This window comes from Petaurus breviceps, unplaced genomic scaffold (genome assembly GCF_028583685.1).
Source record: "Petaurus breviceps papuanus isolate PSGF00001 unplaced genomic scaffold, PetGlider_PUasm1.0 186, whole genome shotgun sequence".
Classification (NCBI taxonomy): Eukaryota; Metazoa; Chordata; class Mammalia; order Diprotodontia; family Petauridae; genus Petaurus; species Petaurus breviceps.
Window position 1 is genome coordinate 42848168 of NW_027185798.1, and position 6000 is coordinate 42854167.

At 34.7% G+C, this 6000-nt stretch overlaps 1 protein-coding gene across 2 annotated transcripts in view; it reads right to left on the reverse strand.

Moving 5' to 3' along the window:
* The window catches only part of MAGI3 (membrane associated guanylate kinase, WW and PDZ domain containing 3), a 235183-nt gene that overhangs the window by 227837 nt on the left and 1346 nt on the right, over positions 1–6000 (reverse strand). The gene's annotated exons all lie outside the window — the stretch shown is intronic.

Consider the following 6000-nt stretch of genomic DNA (forward strand, 5'->3'; position numbering starts at 1 on the left):
GGAAATAGTAGAAATCTAGTCTGAATAACAAGATGTTTGGATTTTTTGCTTAATAATTTAAAATCTAAACCCCAGAATGGAGACAATCTATGTTCCCAAGAAACACAAGAGTATTTGTAGAAATTAAGTATCGCAAGAAGCTAAACAATTCAGCCCGGTGACTTGCACAAAGTAGATGTTAATAAATGTTCGTTGTATAAGTCTTAACAAAAGAAAGTCTTCTGGAAAGTTAAATGAACCTAACATTGTTTGTTTTAAAGCACGAAGAAAAAAACTGATAGCAGAAAATAGATATCTGTTGATTCAAATTTGCATCTTCCCCAGCATCTACCAAAACCCTTTTAAATGCCTCTGTGTACATAAGATGAACATTCTTAATGATAAAAGTTTAAGAAATCATTATCTTGTCAACAATGGTTTGCTGAATAGCCATTTAAGATATAAAGGCTTGGAGCATAAGGGAATACATCAGTTAAAAACTCAATGAAAATAATTATAATGAAAGAAATGCATATATTTATAGCTGAGGCAGCAAGATAACCAAAGGAGAAACAGAAAGCAGCATGTTCCAGACAAGTCAAACCATCAGCACTACCTTGACCACCATCTTCCCTCAGATTCTAATGCAGACAAATTCAGGACCCTGACCCCAAAAGCCTTAGAAATAAATAGCATTGCTTCCCACTTCAGCACCCTGAAGATCCAGTCTGGCCACTGCTCCTCCAGATACAACAGCTTCAGCTACTGAAGACCCAGAAAAGAAAAGTTCTTGTTACCAAATTCCTTGCCACTGTCAGCATCAGAAAATGACAAACTTTATCAGTGGAAATTATATTGAAGAAGAGGCATTATATCTGCTTTGTCTCTGTACTGCAAGAACCATTGACTTTCCATTTGACTTGTGGCTAAAACTTTCCCCATCAGAATGTGAACTCCTTGAGAGCAGAGTCTGGTTTACTTTTTTATTTGTATTCTCAGAGCTTAGCACAGTGCTTTGTACAACATGCTTAATAAATGCTTTATTTATTCATTTACCCTTCTTTGGAAAAACAAACACTGAAAGATGACCAGAAATGTCAGCACTCTGTAGGAAAATTCTTTTAAAAATGCAATAATTAATAATGTTTGATTATAAAAAAAAAATTTCTACCGTGGAACAGTTAAGACCACAAATTCAAATATAAACTGAAGGGATTAACTAGAGGGATAATAAAAACAGGCTACAATTAGAACTTTCCAACTCAACTGTCTTAGTCCAACCCAAACTTTTAGGGAAAAAAATTCATTCTGTTATTAGAATTTTGAAAGCAGGAATGACTCAAATGTAAATGCTATCAGATATGGATGGTATTTTCCTTCCCAGATAGGCTACCTCATCCATCAGCTCTACAGGCAATTCTAGTACTTAATAATCCACAATTTACAATTATTAAGCCATTAAAACAAAAAGTAAGACTATTAAAAGAAATACACACATTTAAAATTAATCAAGTACCTTTCCTTGAAGATTCTTAATTTACATAACATTGCTTTTATTCTAGCTAACACAGTCAATCCAGAAGTCCTAACAAAAACTATATGCCTTTTCCATTAACTTTTATTACTCCCTCCTCAAACATCCCAACTATCCAAACAAAACCCATATAGATTCCATAAATTGCCCATCAGAATACAAAAGTTTAACCAAAAAAAAAAAAACCTCTCAGAAAGTGCTATTGGATCAGATTTTTGTCTTGTCAACGTGTAAAAATTTAATTTCAATCAGATCTAGTACTAGATGAATTAAATGAAAGTACAATCCCCTACTCGGGACATCCAAATTATAGTGGAACTTTGTGAAAATGAATGTTGTGTACTTATGTTCCACTGAATTATCATGCACACACTGCATTTGGCTATTAGATCTCAATTAGCTGAGTTGAGTGTATGCATGGTAATTCATCGGAGGACACAAAACATTCCCTAAAATTAAATCTACATAATTTACCATCACCAGCTAAATGAAGACCTCACATTTGCACTGCCTGTCACAGGCTTTGCTGTTTAGAACAAAATCATCAGAGGAAGAAAAATTGTTCACCAGTCTACCCTAAAGTAAAGGAAACAAATCTTGGTTTTACCATGAAAGGCAGAAGTTCAGCTTCTTTCACTTGGGGTAAAATAGCAAATTCAAGGAATAAAAGGACACTTTTTCTCTCTAGATACATAGGTTATGGTCAACTGAAGAACAACTGAGCAACAGGAAGAACCAAAGATATTCTTGAAATAGTCAAAATGATACACTGGCAAAAACTGGATAAATGCTAAGCAATGATAAAGAAATAAGATATACACTAAGTCACCTGGGAAAAGTCTAACAGAAATAATTATATTTAAAAACAAAAATTGACCTTCAGCTATTTAAAAAAAAGAACAGAGGATAATAAACAGATAAGACAAAAATAATTTCATATTTGACTTCAGAATGAAATAGCTGGGAAAGAAGGAGCTCTGGGCAAGCAATCTTCATAGGTCACTTTGGTTTAGCCCAAGCTCCTGTGAACACTCACCTAAAAAAAAAGAGAACCCCAAGTACATTCAGTGTTCTCCTAGCTACATCAAAATACCTTTCTTTCATTAATGTTGACTAAGGTATCTCTCAGAATAATCATTACTATAATTTCATTTTAAGCACAAAAAAAAAAAAAAGGTGGGGGCTCCATTCAGCCACTGCATTTTTTTTAATATAATAAAAGAATTGCTGGTCTACACAGCACTGTCTTGTCTAAGTATACTTTACAATGTCTTTAAAAATTATTTCTCTTTCATATAAATCTTAGATAAAAGGAAAACCAAAATAAAAATGGCAAGTCCCTTTTAAAAAATTAAACACTCCATTTAAGCTTTTCATAATGAATCATAGGGATAGAGACTGAATTCATTGACACGGGAGAATTTCAGATAAGGGAACTCGCTTTAAAAACGAAGATCGCCACCTCATCCCCCCTTTTCCACAGCTTGAATCAGAGACAGAACTTGAACCCAGGTCTTCCTGACTGAGGCTGACTCTTTATCCACTACACCATGATGTCTCTGATAACTAAACAGTACAACATATTGTCTTCTAACCTGAATGTATATGCTGTGTATGTTACCAATCACTTTCAAAGTTTTGCAAATAACCACTACAAATTCTTAATTTCTCATTCTTTTGAAGTTGTCTGTTTAGAACAAAAAGTCTGAAAGATTTATTGTACAATAAGTATAATATTTACAAATAAATAATTTTTATATTTTATATACAATAAGTATAACATTTATAAATAAAAAAATAAATAAAAAGTAGAAACATTTTAAAAATATGGGCAAGTAGATGGCACAGTAGATACAAGCATTGGTACTGGAGACAGGAAGACCTGAGTTCAAATCTAGCCTCTGACACTTACTAGTTGTGTGACCCTAGACTAGTTACTTAATCCTGTTTGCCTCAATTTCCTCATTTGTAAATGAGCTCTGGAGAAGGAAATGGCAAACCACTTCATTATCTTTGCCAAGAAAATGGGGTCATGAAGAGTCAGACACAACTGAACAAATTTTTAAAAATAAATGCCAAACACATTAAAATACCAAGAATCACAACTTGCCTAGGAAACAGTAACAGGATATTTTTTCAAGATTCCATAGGCACATAGTTTCCAATCAATGGAAGTATATAATTTATCTTTAAAACAGATACATACATTCTCACACTGCCCACTGGTCTCTAAATGATTATGGGATGAACAGCAACCATAAAGACTGTTTTATCCAGCCTCACTTAAGGATTTAGAAAGAAACAGAGCTATAAATGAATGAATGAATGAATGAATAAATAAAGCCAGTGGCAGCTAGGTGGCAAAGTAGATAGAAGGGGGACCTGAGTTCAAATGTAGCCTTAGATAATAACTAGCTGGGTGACCCTGGAAAAGTCACTTAACCCCAAATGCCTCAAAAAAAAAAAAGAATGGAAGGAAACACAGGTAAAAATGAAAATTTAATTTGCCAAAAACGGACATTTTAGCCTTTCCAAAATAAAGCAACAGACTGATGGTTAGTATACACCTCTGAAATTATAAGTACGGCAGTACTATTATTTGTATTTAGTATCGACTAGATTATTTACTAGTCCTTCAGAAATAGAAATTACATATACTCTGAAGCAAATATGTTCAACACTGCTTATTAATATTGTTGTTCAGTCCTGTCCAACTCTTTGTGAACTGGTTTGCGCGTTTTCTTGGAAAAGATACTGAAGTAGGTTGCCATTTCCTTTTCCAGCTCATTTTACAGATGAGAAATCTCAAGCAAACAGGGTTAAGTGACTTGCCCAGGATCACACAGATAGTAAGTGTCTGAGGTCATATTTGAACTCAGGTCTTCCTGACTCCAGTACCCATACTCAATCCACTGCTACTTCATAAGTGCAATAAGTGAGAGACCCAGACCTTGGAGTATTTAGCACCAAGCCCTAGTCAACTGAGAACACTATCAAAGCTTACTCCTTTCTTAAATTCACTAAAAAAGGCTGAGAATGAACACAACAGGCTGTAATATTAATCAAGGAGGGCTTTCTATTTGCTACAAAAGAAATCAGGAAGATGTGAGAAAAATCTTGCTTCTTAACCAATTTCCCACTCTTAAAACAGTTCAGTTTTAAGATTTTTAAAGTAAAGAAAAATTTACATCTGCCATTCTCATCAATAGCTTACAGCAACAACAAAGAGTTTTAGATTTGTGAAGTACTTTTCATATACTATCACTTGGTTTTTCACAAGAGACCTGTGGGGAATGCACTAGTGGTATCATAATCCTGGTTTTATAGATGAGAAAACTAAGGTTTAAAGAGATTAAGAGACTTGCCCATAATCACACAGCTTGAGCCCAGATATCTCCTGACTATGAGTACAGCCCTCCTTCCACTACAAGCTCTGCATAGTAACATTAATCCTGTCAAATCAGTCCCTTAATTATGAGAGATCTGGCCAAGCAAACAGCATTCTAGTATGATGTTTTGTACACTACATAAGCTCAGATGTGCTTGACTGACTCCCTAATCATACCATCAAGAACCTTACCTTTTAAAAAATTTATGAGTCAAGGAAGGATTCTGAATGAGGAGATCCATGTTCTTATGCCCCAAAAGTACTGAAGTGAAAATATGTTTCAAACTGTATTTAGTTACCAAGTTTTAAACCAAAGCAAAAAGCCCTAGTCTGAAGCAAAATCAAAAATCTGGAATAAAATGAATCTGACCTATTGCCTGCTGAGAAAAGAGCTTCACGGTCTCAATATACTACAAGACAATGGAAGAACAAATTTTTTCAAACACAAACTTAAGTTATACCAGCAGCTACCATAGTCCAAGGCTAAAGAGATCAAGGGAACTTGGGAGGAGAAGGCAAGGGAAGAGGAAGTATTATCATCTCTCAGGTTTTGAGTTAAAGAGATAAACTGCTGGCTAGTACAGGCCACAATCAAAGAGCTTATTACACTCTGAGGCTTGGCATATTCAATACGGCATATATAACAAAAAACAGTCTGACTTTGTAGCAAGTTGTAACCATAATTCAAACCCACAAACATCTGAGAATAATAAATATAAAATAGATGCACATTCTACTAAGGATAAAATGATTAAATGTGTTATCAAGAATGAACTATGTAATGAGTACATATCGATGATTTCATTATATGCAGTGTGATCAAGGCTTTGATACAGCCAAATATGCTAGGAGAGCAATCTGCTTTTGCAGCAGATTTTATAGTGTAAAAGACATAGGAGGACAACTAAACAGGGGCCTCTTCTTTGCTGCCCTTCCAAACGGCAAAAATAGGGGAACTGCCTCATTTATAAAAGGTTTCATTCTGCCAGATGTGAAAAAAGATCTTAGTCCAAAACCTAAGCACATTATTCAACAGCTCTCTCTCTCTCCCCCTCTCTCTCTCTCTCTCTCTCTCTCTCTCTCTCTCTCTCTCTCTCTC